This window comes from Bos taurus, chromosome 29 (assembly GCF_002263795.3).
Source record: "Bos taurus isolate L1 Dominette 01449 registration number 42190680 breed Hereford chromosome 29, ARS-UCD2.0, whole genome shotgun sequence".
Lineage (NCBI taxonomy): Eukaryota > Metazoa > Chordata > Mammalia > Artiodactyla > Bovidae > Bos > Bos taurus.
In genome coordinates, this window is record NC_037356.1 from 9,628,189 (window position 1) to 9,643,137 (window position 14,949).

The window sequence follows — 14,949 nt, forward strand, 5'->3', positions numbered from 1 at the left end:
AAGAAACACAAGCTGGAATCAAGATTGCTGGGAGAAATATCAATAACCTCAGATATGCAGATGATACTGCCCCTATGGCAGAAAGTGAAGAGGAACTAAAAAGCCTCTTGATTGAAAGAGGATAGTGAAAAAGTTGTCTTAAAGCTCAACATTCAGAAAACGAAGATCATGGCATCTGGTCCCATCACTTAATGGGAAATAGATGGGGAGACAGTGGAAACAGTGAGTGTCAGACTTTATTTTTTGGGGCTGCAGAATCACTGCAGATGGTGATTGCAGCCATGAAATTAAAAGATGCTTACTCCTTGGAAGGAAAGTCATGACCAACCTAGATAGCATGTTCAAAAGCAGAGACATTACTTTGCCAACAAAGGTCCGTCTAGTTAAGGCTATGGTTTTTCCAGTAGTCAAGTATGGATGTGAGAGTTGGACTGTGAAGAAAGCTGAGCACTGAAGAATGGATGCTTTTGAACTGTGGTGTTGGAGAAGACTCTTGAGAGTCCCTTGGACTGCAAGGAGATCCAACCAGTCCATTCTGAAGGAGATCAGCTCTGGGTGTTCTTTGGAAGGAATGATGCTAAAGCTGAAACTCCAGTACTTTGGCCACCTCCTGCAAAGAGTTGACTCATTGGAAAAGATTCTGATGCTGGGAGGGATTGGGGGCAAGAGAAGGGGACAACAGAGGATGAGATGGCTGGATGGCATCACCGACTCGATGGACGTGAGTTTGAGTGAACTCCGGGAGCTGGTGATGGACAGGGAGGCCTGGCGTCCTGCAATTTCATGGGGTCACAAAGAGTCTGACACGACTGAGTGACTGAACTGAGCTGAACTGAAAGAGTTCATGGAGACCAGGAAAAACCAGTCAACTAGAGAGTAACCAGGGAAGAGACGTCAAGGATATAGATGAAGAAGTCAAGAATGATCCACTCAAGTGAAACAAAGCTCAACCCTGCCTATTGGACTGAGCAGGTAGGAATATAAACATTACCCTAGCTACACCCAGGCTTTGGCAGGGACAGAAGCCAGAGTGCATGGACCTGAGGAGATGGGAAAAATGCAGAGGCATTAAGCAGCTCGGTTACGAACTTAGAGGTCGAGGACAATAAACAGGGCGTACAGGCACAGGAAGAGTTTTCTTTTAAGATGAAGGTAAATTTACTTTGTTCATGCACTTGGCACTTTGAGTGCCTTCTATGAGCATGTAGTTCGAAGTGTGAGAAACTATCAAAGTGGGATTTGTGGGCTGTGATGGGGCACTCAGCTCAGCACACAAGTCTCCCCAGGTCTCGTGGGGAGAAGAATGCTCTTTATTTAATTTGGGAGAGGAGGGAAAGGATTTCTGACCTAGATGCCAACAGCTTGGGTGGCCATCAAAGCAGGATCGCGGGGAGCAGTGCTGACCTGCCCAGCCCCCACTTGCCACCACTTCCTGCCTGTCATTCAAATAAACAGTGTGCCTGCAGCAGGGGAATAAAGAGTTTTGCTTTTATGGAATGTATTTTCCTGTGAGAGTAGTGAATAGACAAATTTTATGACGTGAAGAGTACTATAGGAAAAAAGGTGACGAGATAAGTGATGTGATCATAGTATGGTTGGCATTCAGTCACTAAGTTGTGTCCAACTCTTTGCAACCCCATGGACTGCAGCACGCCAGTCTCCTCCGTCCTTCACTATCTCCCGGAACTTGTTCAGACTCATGTCCATTGAGTCGGTGATGCCATCCAACCATCTCATCCTCTGTCACCCCCTTTTCGTTCTGCCCTCAATCTTTCCCAGCCTCAGAGCCTTTTCTGGTGAGTTGGCTCTTCGCATCAGGTGGCCAAAGGATTGGAGCTTCAGTTTTTGTATCAGTCCTTCCAATGATTACTCAGGGTCGATTTTCATTAGCATTGACTGGTTTGATCTCCTTGCTGTGCAAGGGACTCTCAGGAGTCTCCTCCAGCACCACAGGTAGCATTGCTGCTGCTGCTAAGTCGCTTCAGTCGTGTCCGACTCTGTACGACCCCATGGACTGCAGCCTACCAGGCTTCTCCGTCCATGGGATTCTCCAGGCAAGAACACTGGAGCAGGTCGCCATTTCCTTCTCCAATGCATGAAAGTGGCAAGTGAAAGTGAAGTCGCTCAGTCGTGTCCAACTCTTAGCAACCCCATGGACTGCAGCCTACCAGACTCCTCCATCCATGGGATTTTCCAGGCAACAGTACTGGAGTGGGGTGCCATTGCCTTCTCCCACAGGTAGCGCAGAGTATGGTAATACTTTTCTATAAGCTATCAAGGAAAACCTTGGATGAGATGACATTTGAACCAAGACACATGACATGAGGAAGCAAGATGGTACGATGTGGAGACTGGCTGCCTTCTCCACATACACAGGCAAAGGAAAAGACTGAATATCCTAAAGGAGACGGTGCTGGGCTTCTCGGAGCAGCATCAACGATACCAGGAAGGCTTGAGCAGAGTGGGTGAGAGGGAACGTGGTGGAAGCTGAGGTCAGGGAGATGGCAGCAGGCCATGGCTTTCTAGATCACCCTGAGGTTTAGACTTCATTCCGAGATGGGATGCTGCTGCTGCAAATGTTGAGCAGAGGATTCTTTAAGACCTTTTGTTGGCAAAAAGAGCACTGTGGTTGTGTATTGAGAGAGAAAAGAAGGAAATGGCAAATCATTAGGAGACAATCGTAATAGTCTCTAAAGCATGAGCAAAACTTAGGCAGTGTGTAGTATGGCTGGAAAAGCTGGCCAAAGATAGGACACAAACAGCAGAAGGAGAATGTCCTGGAAGTTGACCATGGTGACAGGAGACTTCTGAACACCCCTCCTTCTGCGGGCACCGTGAATGTACAGCAACACACGGGGCAAGCACCTCTACAGGAAATCCAGATACAGCTGAGCAGCGCTTGTGTGCTGAGTCGTGTCTGACTCTGCGATCCCATGGACTATATAGCCCAGCAGGCTCCTCTGTTCATGGAATTTTCTAAGCAAGAATACTAGAGTGGGTTACCATTTCCTCCTTCAGGGGATCTCCCTGACCCAGGGGTCGAACCTGCATCTCCTGCATCCCCTGCATTAGCGGATTCTTTACCACTGAGATACCATAGAAGCCCTCTGAACAACTTTACACATCAGGTAAATGAGGAAATACTCACATCAAACAGGTAAGGCAGTTTCGCCATAAACTCCACCCTGGCCAGCACAGTACCATACAATCGAAATTTTCTCTGAGGAGCAAAGGGTTTGCATTCCACATTTAGCACCTCAACTTATAAGATTCCTGTGCAAGAGATGGCTTTACTGGTGAGTTCTGCCAAACATTTAAAGAATGAATACCAACACTTTTCAAACTTCCCAAAAATAAAAGAGTAGAAAATACTTCCAAACTCATTTTTTTTTTTTGAGGCTATCATTATCCTGATACTAAAACTGCTAAGTCACTTCAGTTGTGTCCAACTCTGTGCGACCCCATAGACGGCAGCCCACCAGGCTCCCCTGTCCCTGGGATTCTCCAGGCAAGAACACTGGAGTGGCTTGCCATTTCCTTCTCCAATGCATGAAAGTGAAAAGTGAAAGTGAAGTTGCTCAGTTGTGTCCGACCCTCAGCGACCCCATGGACTGCAGCCTTCCAGGCTCCTCCATTCATGGGATTTTCCAGGCAAGAGTACTGGAGTGGGGTGCCACTGCCTTCTCCGGATACTAAATAATGGTTAATATCCAAAATATATAAAGAATCCATGCACTAAACATCAAAAAAAAAAAAAAAAGCAATTTAAAAATGGGCAGAAGACCTGAATAGTTCTATTTTCAAAGAAGAAATACAAATGGCTGACAGGTACATGAAAATGTGCTCAGCATCACTAATCAGGGAAACAAAACCCAAAATCACAATGACATCACCTCACACCTCTTAGGATGGCTATTATCAACAAGATGAAAGATGACAAATAGTGCTGAGAAACTGTAGAGAAGGAAACCCTTGTGCACTGTTGGCTGGAATGTAAACTAGTACAGCCACTCTGGGAAGCAGTGTGGAAGCTCCTCAGGAGATTAAAAATAGAACATGGTGCAACAATTCTTCTTCTGGGTGTGTCTCCAAAGGAAACAGAACCATTATCTTCAAGAGACAGCTAACTTCTCATGTTCACTGCAGTATTCTTCTCTATAGCCAAGGTATAGAAACCACCTCAGTGTCTGTCAACAGATGAAGTGACCAAGAAACGAACTGTGATAAATGTATACACACAATAAAATATTACTCTATCTTTAAAAAGAAGGAAATCCTGTCATTTGTGACAATATAGATGAGACTGTTAGGTCATTCTGCTAAGTGAAATAAGCTAGAAAAAGAAAATTACTGTATACTATCCCTTATATGTGGAATCAAAAAAAAAAAAATCATAGGAACAGAGAAGTAGAAAATTGATTTGTAGGGGCTGAAGGGTGGGGGAAATCGGGAGAGGTTAATAAAAGGGTACAAAGTTTTAGTTATAAGAAGAATAAGGTCTGCAGATCTAATGAGTAACCTGGTAACTAGAGTTGATGACATTGTATTGTATAATTGAAATTTACTAAGAAAGTAGAACCAAATGTTCTTACCCTTCCCCTCCCAAAAGGTAAGAATGTGAGGTGATGGATATGTTAACTTTATGGTAGGAATAATTTCACAATGTGTAATATATCAAATCCCCATACTGTACACTGTAATTATCTTATAATTTTTTTGTCAATTATATGTCAATAAAGTTAAAAGAATGCTAATAGCATTAATTACTTAGAGTAGGAGTTAAGGAAGTTTAAAAAAAGAGGAAATAAGCTGCAAAATCAACAGGAGGAAGGGAAGAACTGAGTGGTCAGGAGTGGAGGTGGAAGAAAGGCAAATGGAGAGCCTGGAATACAGGCACATACAGAGGGCACTTTGCAGAAAATGTCTTTTTCGAAAAGCATCTTTCCTTTCTGAAAGCATCTCCATCGTTGAGGGAAGCACTGGCCGCTTGATGAGAAAATGAAGCATAGCAGTAGCTGTGAACTCTGCAGCCTTGCTGTGGGTTTAACCCCGACTTTACACAAGTAGAGGATTCCATCGACAGAGGAGCCTGGTGGGCTACAGTCCATGGGGTCACAGAGTCGGACTTGAGTGAGCGACTAAGACTTTCAACCTTTTTCAACTTTGGACAAGTTATATACTCTCCCTGTGCCTGAGTTTCTTCATCTGTGGTGGTGGTGGTTAGTCCCTAGGGCGTGTCCGACTCTTTGACACTATGAACTGTAGCCTGCCAGGCTCCTCGGTCCATGGGATTTCCCAGGCAAGAATACTGGAGTGGATTGCCATTTCCTTCTGCAGGGGATCTTCCCAACCCAGGGATCGAACCCAATCAAATGGATTGGGATGGATTCCTTACCACTGAGCCACCAGGTGGTATAATGGTGCCTACCTCATAGGACTGTTGTATTTAATGAATTAATAAATGGAAGCATTTAAAAATAGCCTGGCACATGATAAAGGTTTAGTTCATAAGTACTATTCTTACTGGGATGCAGAATAGCTTGTGACTGATTAAGAGGCTAGATTCTGGAGACAAAACCCCTGTCAAATCCCGACTCTGACCTCTACTCGCTGGGGAAATTCGGGAAAGTTACTAAACTTCTCTCTGCCTCTTTGCTTATGTGTGAAGTGAAAATGATTAAAGATCCTTCCTCATAGGATTATGTGAAGGATCAACTAGGTTAATATAAGCAAAGTGCGTTTAAATGCATTTAAGAGTTTGCTTTTATTAGTGTTACCAAAGAACTTTGAAACTATCAGTGTTTGTATCTATCTACCCTGCTTTGTTTGAGTAGTTGATATCAGCCCAGTGCTGGTGGAGGTCTCATGAGCTGCTTCTGGAGTGGAACTCCGACCCCCTTACTCCTCATGACCTCAAGCAAGGAGCCTTTGGTGCTGAGGCAGCTTCAGTTCAGTTCAGTCACTCAGTCGTGTCCGACTCTTTGCAACCCCATTGACTGCAGCACGCCAGGCCTCCCTGTCCATCACCAACTCCCAGAGTTTACTCAAACTTATGCCCATTGAGTCAGTGATGCCATCCAACCATCTCACCCTCTGTTGTCCCCTTCTCCTCCTGCCTTCAATCTTTCCCAGCATTAGGGTCTTTTCCAAGGAGTCAGTTCTTCACATCAGGTGGCCAAGGTATTGGAGTTTCAGCTTCAGCACTTCCAATGAATATTCAGGACTGATTTCCTTTAGGATGGACTGGTTGAATCTCCTTGCAGTCCAAGGGACTCTCAAGAGTCTTCTCCAACACCACAGTTCAAAAGCATCAATTCTTCAGCACTCAGCTTTCTCTATAGTTCAACTCTCACATCCATACATGGAAAAACCATAGCTGTGACTAGATGGACTTTTGATGGCAAAGTAATGTCTCTGCTTTTTAATATGCTGTCTAGGTTGGTCATAGCTTTTCTTCCAAGGAGTAAGCGTCTTTTAATTTCGTGGCTGCAGTCACCATCTGCAGTGGTTTTAGAGCCCCCCAAAATAAAGTGTCACTGTTTCCATTGTTTCCCCATCTATTTGCCATGAAGTGATATTAAAAAGCAGAGATATTACTTTGCCAACAAAGGTCCATCTAGTCAAGGCTATGGTTTTTCCAGTGGTCATGTATGGATGTGAGAGTTGGACTGTGAAGAAAGCTGAGCACTGAAGAATTGATGCCTTTGAACTGTGGTGTTGGAGAAGACTCTTGAGAGTCCCTTGGACTGAAAGGAGATCCAACCAGTCCATCCTAAAGCAGACCAGTCCTGGGTGTTCATTGGAAGGACTTATGCTAAAGCTGAAACTCCAGTACTTTGGCCACCTCCTGCAAAGAGTTGACTCACTGGAAAAGACTCTGATGCTGGGAGGGATTGGAGGCAGGAGGAGAAGGGGACAACAGAGGATGAGATGGCTGGATGGCATCACTGACTCAATGGACGTGAGTCTGAGTGAACTCCAGGAGTTGGTGATGGACAGGGAGGCCTGGCATGCTGTGTTTCATGGGGTTGCAAAGAGTCGGACACGACTAAGCGACTGAACTGAACTGAACTTATGGAATCAGGTGCCATGATCTTAGTTTTCTGAATGTTTTCTGAGGCAGCTTCAACAATACTATACTTTGAGGTGGCAACACTGTTTTGAAAACTGCAAGCCCCACAAATCTAACCCTAGGTTTACTTAGGTTGGAAGTTTCAGGTGCCCTCAGATAAAGCAGAATACTTTCTACAGTAATTTGTGTGCATGTGTGTTCAATTGCTTCAGTCATATCTGACTCTTTGTGATCCCATGGACTGTGGCCTGCCAGGCTCCTCTGTCCTTGGGATTCTCCAGGCAAGAACATTGAGTGGGTTGCCATGCCAGGAATCTTCCTGATCTGCCTCTTCCTGACATCCAGGGAATCTTCCTAACCCAGAGATCAAGCCTGCATCTCCTGCACTGGCAAGTGGATTTTTTTTACTACTGAGTCACCAGGGAAGCCTTAAAGTAGTTTGAGCCCTTTTTAAAATTTGTGACATTTATACAATTTGTAACAATAAATTTATAAAATTTATAAGAATAGATACCTTGAAGCCTTATTTAGTGTCCTGGAAACTACACGGTACTATCGAAAACATTGACTTCAGCGAGGTGAATATTCATGTCAGTCTCTGTTTTTGGATTAGGTTTGGCTGTATGTAATAAAAAGTTCACACTGACAGTGATTCAAATAAGACTTTAATTGGAGTGACCATATTCTCAACTCAAACAGCTAAATGTATCATTATAGGAGCATGGGGATAATAGATTTGAAGGAAAACCAGCAGCAACTATCATAGTCACACATTAACTATTAAAAGAACTGCCAATTTCTTGAACCTTTTCTGCTCAATGACTTTAAAACCCTACCATGTCACATGTTGTAACTTGAGATCTGAGATATCTTCAAGAGAATTATAGCTTCTAGCTTTAGAATTTAAATATTTCAAAGGAGTTAAATGCAAAAAAAAAAAAAGTTAAAAGCTTATAAAAGGAAAACTAAGCTGATGGAAACTGCTTGTGCTCAGCCAATGTTACAAGGCGTGTTGAAATGTGTACCCAATGTTACAAGGCATGTTGAAATGTGTACCTTCTCACCAGATTTTAGGCCCAGCTGTATCCCACGTTGACATTGTTCCATAAATAGCACAAAAGCCGCAGAGGACACTTTTCAAGTGGCGAGGAGAAAATGACCCGTGCAAAACGACATGGAAGAGGCAAAGAATATCAGAGATCTGAAGTTAATTGCACACTTGAAACCAGAAGCTCAAGTGAGGAGAGACTGCCATGCCTCTGATTTGGTATCTGAGGGCTTGAAGGTAAAAGTGCCTTGCTGGCCTCTTAGTCATGCCGCGGGGAATCCAACAGAGTTCATTTCCATTCCTCTTAGGAAGGGAATGTTGCAAGGCCTAGCATATTTTTATAGCTGAGACTATACAAAAATATGGCCCCAACCCAAGAAGGCAAGAGGTCAGTGAGCTGAGCACAGGATTTGAGGAAGGAAATGCTGACAAAAGCTTTTACTAAGAATCTTTGAGGATATCTGAATCTGCAGTCCTTTGAAACTCGTTTGCTGGCTGGAAATCTGAGAACATTTCCATATGAAGAATTTTTGAGTATCTTGACGGGTTTTTGCTCTTTCGCAGATTGTAAGAACAGAGTGAACTAAAACGTAACCAACCTAAAGAGTCACGGTCCAAAAAGCAGCTTTTCTGGGAACTTGAGCCTCGCAAAGTCACAGGAGTAGGAAATGGAAATACTTAATCGAGTTAAAGTCACTAATGTTTAGAAAGCCTCCGCTGCTCAAGGGCACGGTTCCTTGCGTCTAGTGCAAAAGCCAGTTTTATTCCAAGAAAAATACAGAGAGCTGTTGTTTTGAGATCTAGTAAAGCAAGCATGGATCAAGCAGGCCTTTAACAAACAGCCCTTTACTGCCACAAAAATCCCCTGATCTCTCTGACCCTGAATTGCTCCAGTGTCCAACTCTAGGACTCAGAAACAAAAATGTTACCACTGACCCACAATGCGGAATGCCCTCCCTCCCCCGTACTCAGAAGAATTTTGGAACTGGGTTTACTATTTGTCCCTACAAGCCTGATTAAATCAGCAGATCCAGGGGATGACTTCTTGGAACCCTCACATCAGGGAGTCTCTCTCTCCAGACACCCTGAAACCAGTCCCCTGCTAAAACTGAGTTCCTCTGCTGAATTTCTAGTTACCCGCTCTGTCCAAAACTATTGTATATTCCCTTTCTCATTCCACATTTGCTCTCCCTCAAGACAGAGGAGTTTCAAAGGAAAAGGGAGCCTGTAACTGAGCAGGATCCTATGAGGCCTTCCCACGACAGACCCTTCCTATGTCTCCCATCTACATCTTGTTTGTAGAAAAACTAGACTCCTAGGCTCTCCCAGAGTCCCAAAGAGTACGAAGAAGTGAGAAAATGCAGAAATAAAGGAGACAGTCAAGCAAGACAAAAGAATAACTGGTCAGGCATTAAACAAAGTCAAGGAACTTTAGCTCCTCTTCAAGGGCTATAGATAATATTCTGAGCCACATCTTTGAGCTGTTTGGCAGATACTGAAAGTCCTCCCAGATGGAAGAAGTTAACTGCATGTTGACCACAAGCATGTTGAACCCAGACAGGCTGGAACCAGAAGGTTGATAACGTTGATTCCCAATCACCATCCCAACAACCCATCAGAAGAATGTCCACAAGCTGGTCACAAACCCTGCAACCCTATCCCTCACCCTCTCTTTTAAAACCTTTCCTGAAAGCTATCAGGGAATTTGAGTCTCTTGAGCGTTAGCTGCCCATCTTCCTTGTTTGGCCCTGCAGCTAACACTGTACTTCACTTCGTCACAGCCTAGTGTTAGCAGATTGGCTTTACTGCACCCAGGTGAGTGGACCCAAATTTGGTTTAGTAACAACCTCAGGACAGAGTGGGCCCCTTGCTACAAGCGTTCAGGGCCCAGCTGTCATCAGAGCTCTGTTGGTGCGTTACAGCATGTGATGGATCAGACACAGGCACTCCCTATGTGCCTTGGGTGGATATACTGCAACTGGCAGGCGTCTTGGGCCTTCCTCCCAGAGACTGCTATTAAATGTCAGTTATCATTTCACCTGCCATGCATTGCATTTTTACTGTGTGCAGGTTACAGGCACTCTCCGTAGTCCTTGAAACAATCCTGCAATACAGGGATTAGGTTCCATGTAATACGATGAGGAAACCAGGCTTGAAAGAAGTGAAGGTGACGACCCAAGGTTCAAGGCAGCCAGCCTGGTTCCAGAGTGTTTCCCCATACTCCACTGTCTCTTCACACCTTCTTAATTTCTTCAAACTTATCTCATTCCTGGGCCATAAGAAGTAGCTTATCAGCCTGTTGCTAAAGCTGCCACCACCCAGTCGCTACTTTCCCAATCTTGAAAGGCAACGTAGAAAACTCACATGCTTGTTTACTCTGAAACCTACAAAAAATTCTCCAAAACTCATCTTGTTTCTTTTCCAAACCTACTGCTGTAGGTGTTAAAAATTTAATATTTTGAGTTAAACACAAGCACCTAACCACCTACAATATCCTGTTCTGCCATCTTCTACTTTCCTTTCTTCCTTCTCTGCTGTTAGAGTTCAGGAGTAAGAGCAGGTTGTACCAACCCAGAGAGGCTCCTTTGCCCGTCAGGCACTTTTCCTGGATGAATAACTTGAGGAAAGGGGCAATTTTATTTTGCCTCCCTAATGTCCTATGCAGGAACTTTCTTGGTGGCTCAGTGGTAAAGTATCTGCCTGCAATGAGGGAGACACGGGTTTGATCCCCGAGTCGGGAAGATCCCTTGGAGAAGGGAATGGCAACCCACTCCAGTATTCCTGCCTGGAGAATTCCAAGGACAGAGGAGCCTGGCGGGCTACAGTCCATGGGGTCGCAAAGAGTCAGACACGACTGAGCGACTAACATTTCACTTTCTTTTACTAATGTCCTATACACACAGTGCCTGGATACAAGGGCTCATTTCATAAATGTCTTATTGAATAGTTAAGAGTGATAGGAATTCACAGGGGGTACAACTTTATTGAGATTTGCTTTGTAATGTAGTCATCTAAGAAAGCTACTACACTAAGCTGTTAAGAGGGAGAAGGCTATGGCACCCTACTCCAGTACTCTTGCCTGGAAAATCCCATGGATGGAGGAGCCTGGTAGGCTGCAGTCCATGGGGTCGCTAAGAGTCAGACATGATTGAGTGACTTCACTTTCACTTTCCACTTTCATGCATTGGAGAAGGAAATGGCAACCCACTCCAGTGTTCTTGCCTGGAGAATCCCAGGGACGGAGAAGCCTGGTGGGCTGCAGTCCGTGGGGTCGCACAGAGTCGGATACAACTGAAGTGACTTAGCAGCAGCAGCAGCAAGCTGTTAAGAATCTGGGTTGTCAGGAAGATCCAGATGTGTTTTAGAGATACCACTATCTGCAAAGTCTAAACACACACACAAATGATATTAACAGAATAAAAGAACGTTCTTCCCTTTCTTTTTCCAAAGAATGCCTTTTCCACTCTGGCATCTTGGCAGCAAACAGGAGTTTTAGTCATTTGATATTTTCTTCTGATTCAAATTCACATTGTGAAGGAGAAACTGCCACAACTAACAAATTAATGCTGGAATCCTACCATGTTATGCCTGGCTTGTTTTAATAATCTCATGTTCTGAACTTTCCAAGTGTGAGAGAAAAACAATGTCAGTTTCTGCTGACCTACTGAAACCAGTGAGCTGTCACACAGGCTATATTTGTTAGTTACTGGAAGTTCTTTGGTTTGTCCCAGGGGAAAGTCAGTCAGTTTTTTTTTTTTTTTTTCCCTACTTGAGAAATGTAAAGATAAATCTTATCTATAAAAAGTTTACCTTTCTTTTGCAAAAAGAAAATTGGCCAGTTCACTCCATATTGTTATTAACTTTTTCAAGGACATTTCTGTTTCTCTTGACCTTTGAAAGATTGTCCTAACAAAGTATTCTGTCTTCCTGTCAGGAAGCTCTTGCTGCCATTCACTCTGTCAAGTTCATGAAATAGATTGGAATATGGTTATTTAGTGGGATACCTTTTTTTTTTTAATCTTTTTGAATTATACAACATATCAGTCTAGCACACAAATCTTAAGTGATGAATGTTTGCAAAGTGAACACATTCATGTTAACTGCCATTCATTAAAATGAGCAGAAAACTCCTTCATATACCCTTCTCATCATTCCTCGCCACAGAAGTAACCACTCTTCTGTCATCAGGGTTAGCATGCTTGTCCTGTTTTTGAATGTTGTGTAAATGAAGTCATACTGGATATGCTCTTTTCTATCTGCCTTCTTTCACTTTGATGTTATGTCTATAAGATTGATCTCTATATTAATAGCTACATATGGAAGTTGTTTATTCTTGCACTGCTATTTACTCAACTGAGTGAGTATCACACACTTTACTTACATCTCCTACTGCTGATAGTCATTTGGGTTGTTTCAAGTTTTTGGCAATTATCAGTAAAGCTGTTAGGAACGTTCTTATTCGTGTCTTCTGGTAAGCACAAGCACTTGTTTCTGTTCCATATTACGATAAGAGTGAAATTGCTGGATTGTAATGTGTGTGTATGTGTATGTGTGTGTGTGTGTGTATGGATACACACACACACACACATATATGTTCAGCTTCAATAATTATTGCCAAACATATTCCAAAGTGTTTGTGCCAGTTTATGCTCCTATCACAGACTGTGTGGTGGTAGTGCTCAGTCGTGTCTGACTCTTTGCCACCCCATGGACTGTGGCCCACCCAGCTCCTCTGTCCATGGGATTCTGCAGCCCAGAATACTGGAGTGGGTTGCCATTTCCTTCTCCAGGGCATCTTCCCAACCCAGGGATCAAACCCGCATCTTCTGCATCTCCTGCATTGGCAGGTGGATTCTTTACCTGGGAAGCTTCAACAACCATGAGGAGTTCAGATGTGTATCCTTATCAATATTTACTAATTTCAACTTGACAATTTTAGCCATTCTAGTGGGTGTGTAATATATCGTGGTTTTAATTTGCTTTTCCCTCATTACTAATAGTGTTAATCTCCTTTTTAGTTATTTAGATATACTCTTCTGTGAAGTGTCTGTTCAAGTCTTTTTTTCTGTTGATTTGTTCAAGTTCTTTATATATTTAGGATATTATTTTTTGTTAGATACATATATAGGAAATATATTCTCCCAGTATGTGGCTTGCCTTTTGACTTTTAACAGTGCCATTTAACCAAAAAAGATATTTTTAAAAATTTATTTTTAATTGAAGGATAATTGCTTTACAGAATTTTGTTGTTTCCTGTCAAACATCGCATGAATCAGCCATAGGTAAAAATTGCATAATAAAATGCAATTTATCAATCCTTTTATGAAGAGTTATTTTCTATTATGACTTCTATTTTCCCCAGGAAGGTGGTTAATTTAGGGAGCAGTAGGCTTGGTGGGACCTTGTGGAACATTGCTAAATCCACATTTACACATGTACCAATGTTGTTTAAAATTTCAAGCATAGGTTTTGTGGATCTATTGGATATGCATGGGGGATATGAAGATATTGTTTTATTTTCTACTAAAAGCTTCATTGTTTTACCTTCCATGTTTAGGTCTCTGGTCCACTTTGAGCTGATTTTTACTTACAGCAGGAGGTAAGAGTTAAAGTTTATTTTTTGCCATACAGTTGCCTAAGCATCATTTATTATTAATATTAAAAAGACCACACCCCTAACTGAATTATAGTGGTATCTTTGCAGAAATCAAGTGACTGTAAATGTGTGGATTTGTTTCTAGACTCTTTATTCCGTTCCCCTGGACTTATTCTTCATCCTTGGACCCATGGGGTGCTGTCTTAACTAATGAAATGTTATATGAGGCCTTGCAATTTGGTACTGTTAAGTGCTGCAGATTGTTGCTTTTCTTCAAGATTGTCTTGGCTAATGTAGGTCTTTTGCCATGTTATAAATTTCCATAATAATGTCAGAAACAACTTGTTAACTTCTATAAAAAATGCTTTAATTTTGATCTGGATTCACTGAGTCTACAGATCAAATTGGAAAGAACAGGCTTCTTAACTATTTTAAATCTTCCACTTCATGATAATCGTGTATATATTTATTCCATTTAAGTCTTTTATCTCAACAATGTTTGTCTTCAGTATAGAAATTTGGCTTATTTTTCATTATAAGAATTCCTTGATATTTGATGCTTTTATGCTATTATATTTTATTGTTGCCAATTGTTTGTTGCTAGTATAAATACATTAGATCTCTACTGACCTTGTACTCTGTGACCTTGCTAAACTCACTTGTAAATTCTAATAGTTTGTAAAATACTTTGCACTATCTACATACAAAACTTGATATCTATAAGTAAGATAATTTGCTTCTTTATTTCTAATCTCTATGTTTTTAATTTCTTTTTCTTGCCTTTTATTGGATGGGTTAGAACACTTTAGTATTCAAGTCAACACTGTTGAATACAAGCATGATGATGAACATATATGTCTTGTTCCTGACCTCAGTAGGAAAATGTTTAATATTTCACTATAAAGTACAGTATTAGCTATAGGTGTTTATTTAAAAAGATACTCCTTGTTTGCTAAGAGCTTTATCATATTGCTTTAAATTTTTATCACAGTCTTGAATTTTAGCAAATGCTGTACCTACTAAGATGATCATATGAGCTGCCACCTATGTTCTGTTCATTATACCCTTAATTTTTTTGTTTTGAGACAACTGTAGATTCACATGCAATTGTAGAAAATAATACAAACAGATCACGCAGGCTTTTTCTCCATTTTCCCTCAAAATAACATTTTTTTCAAAATTCAGTACGATGTCACAACCAAGGGACTGACATTGGTCTTGTTCATGTTTCCG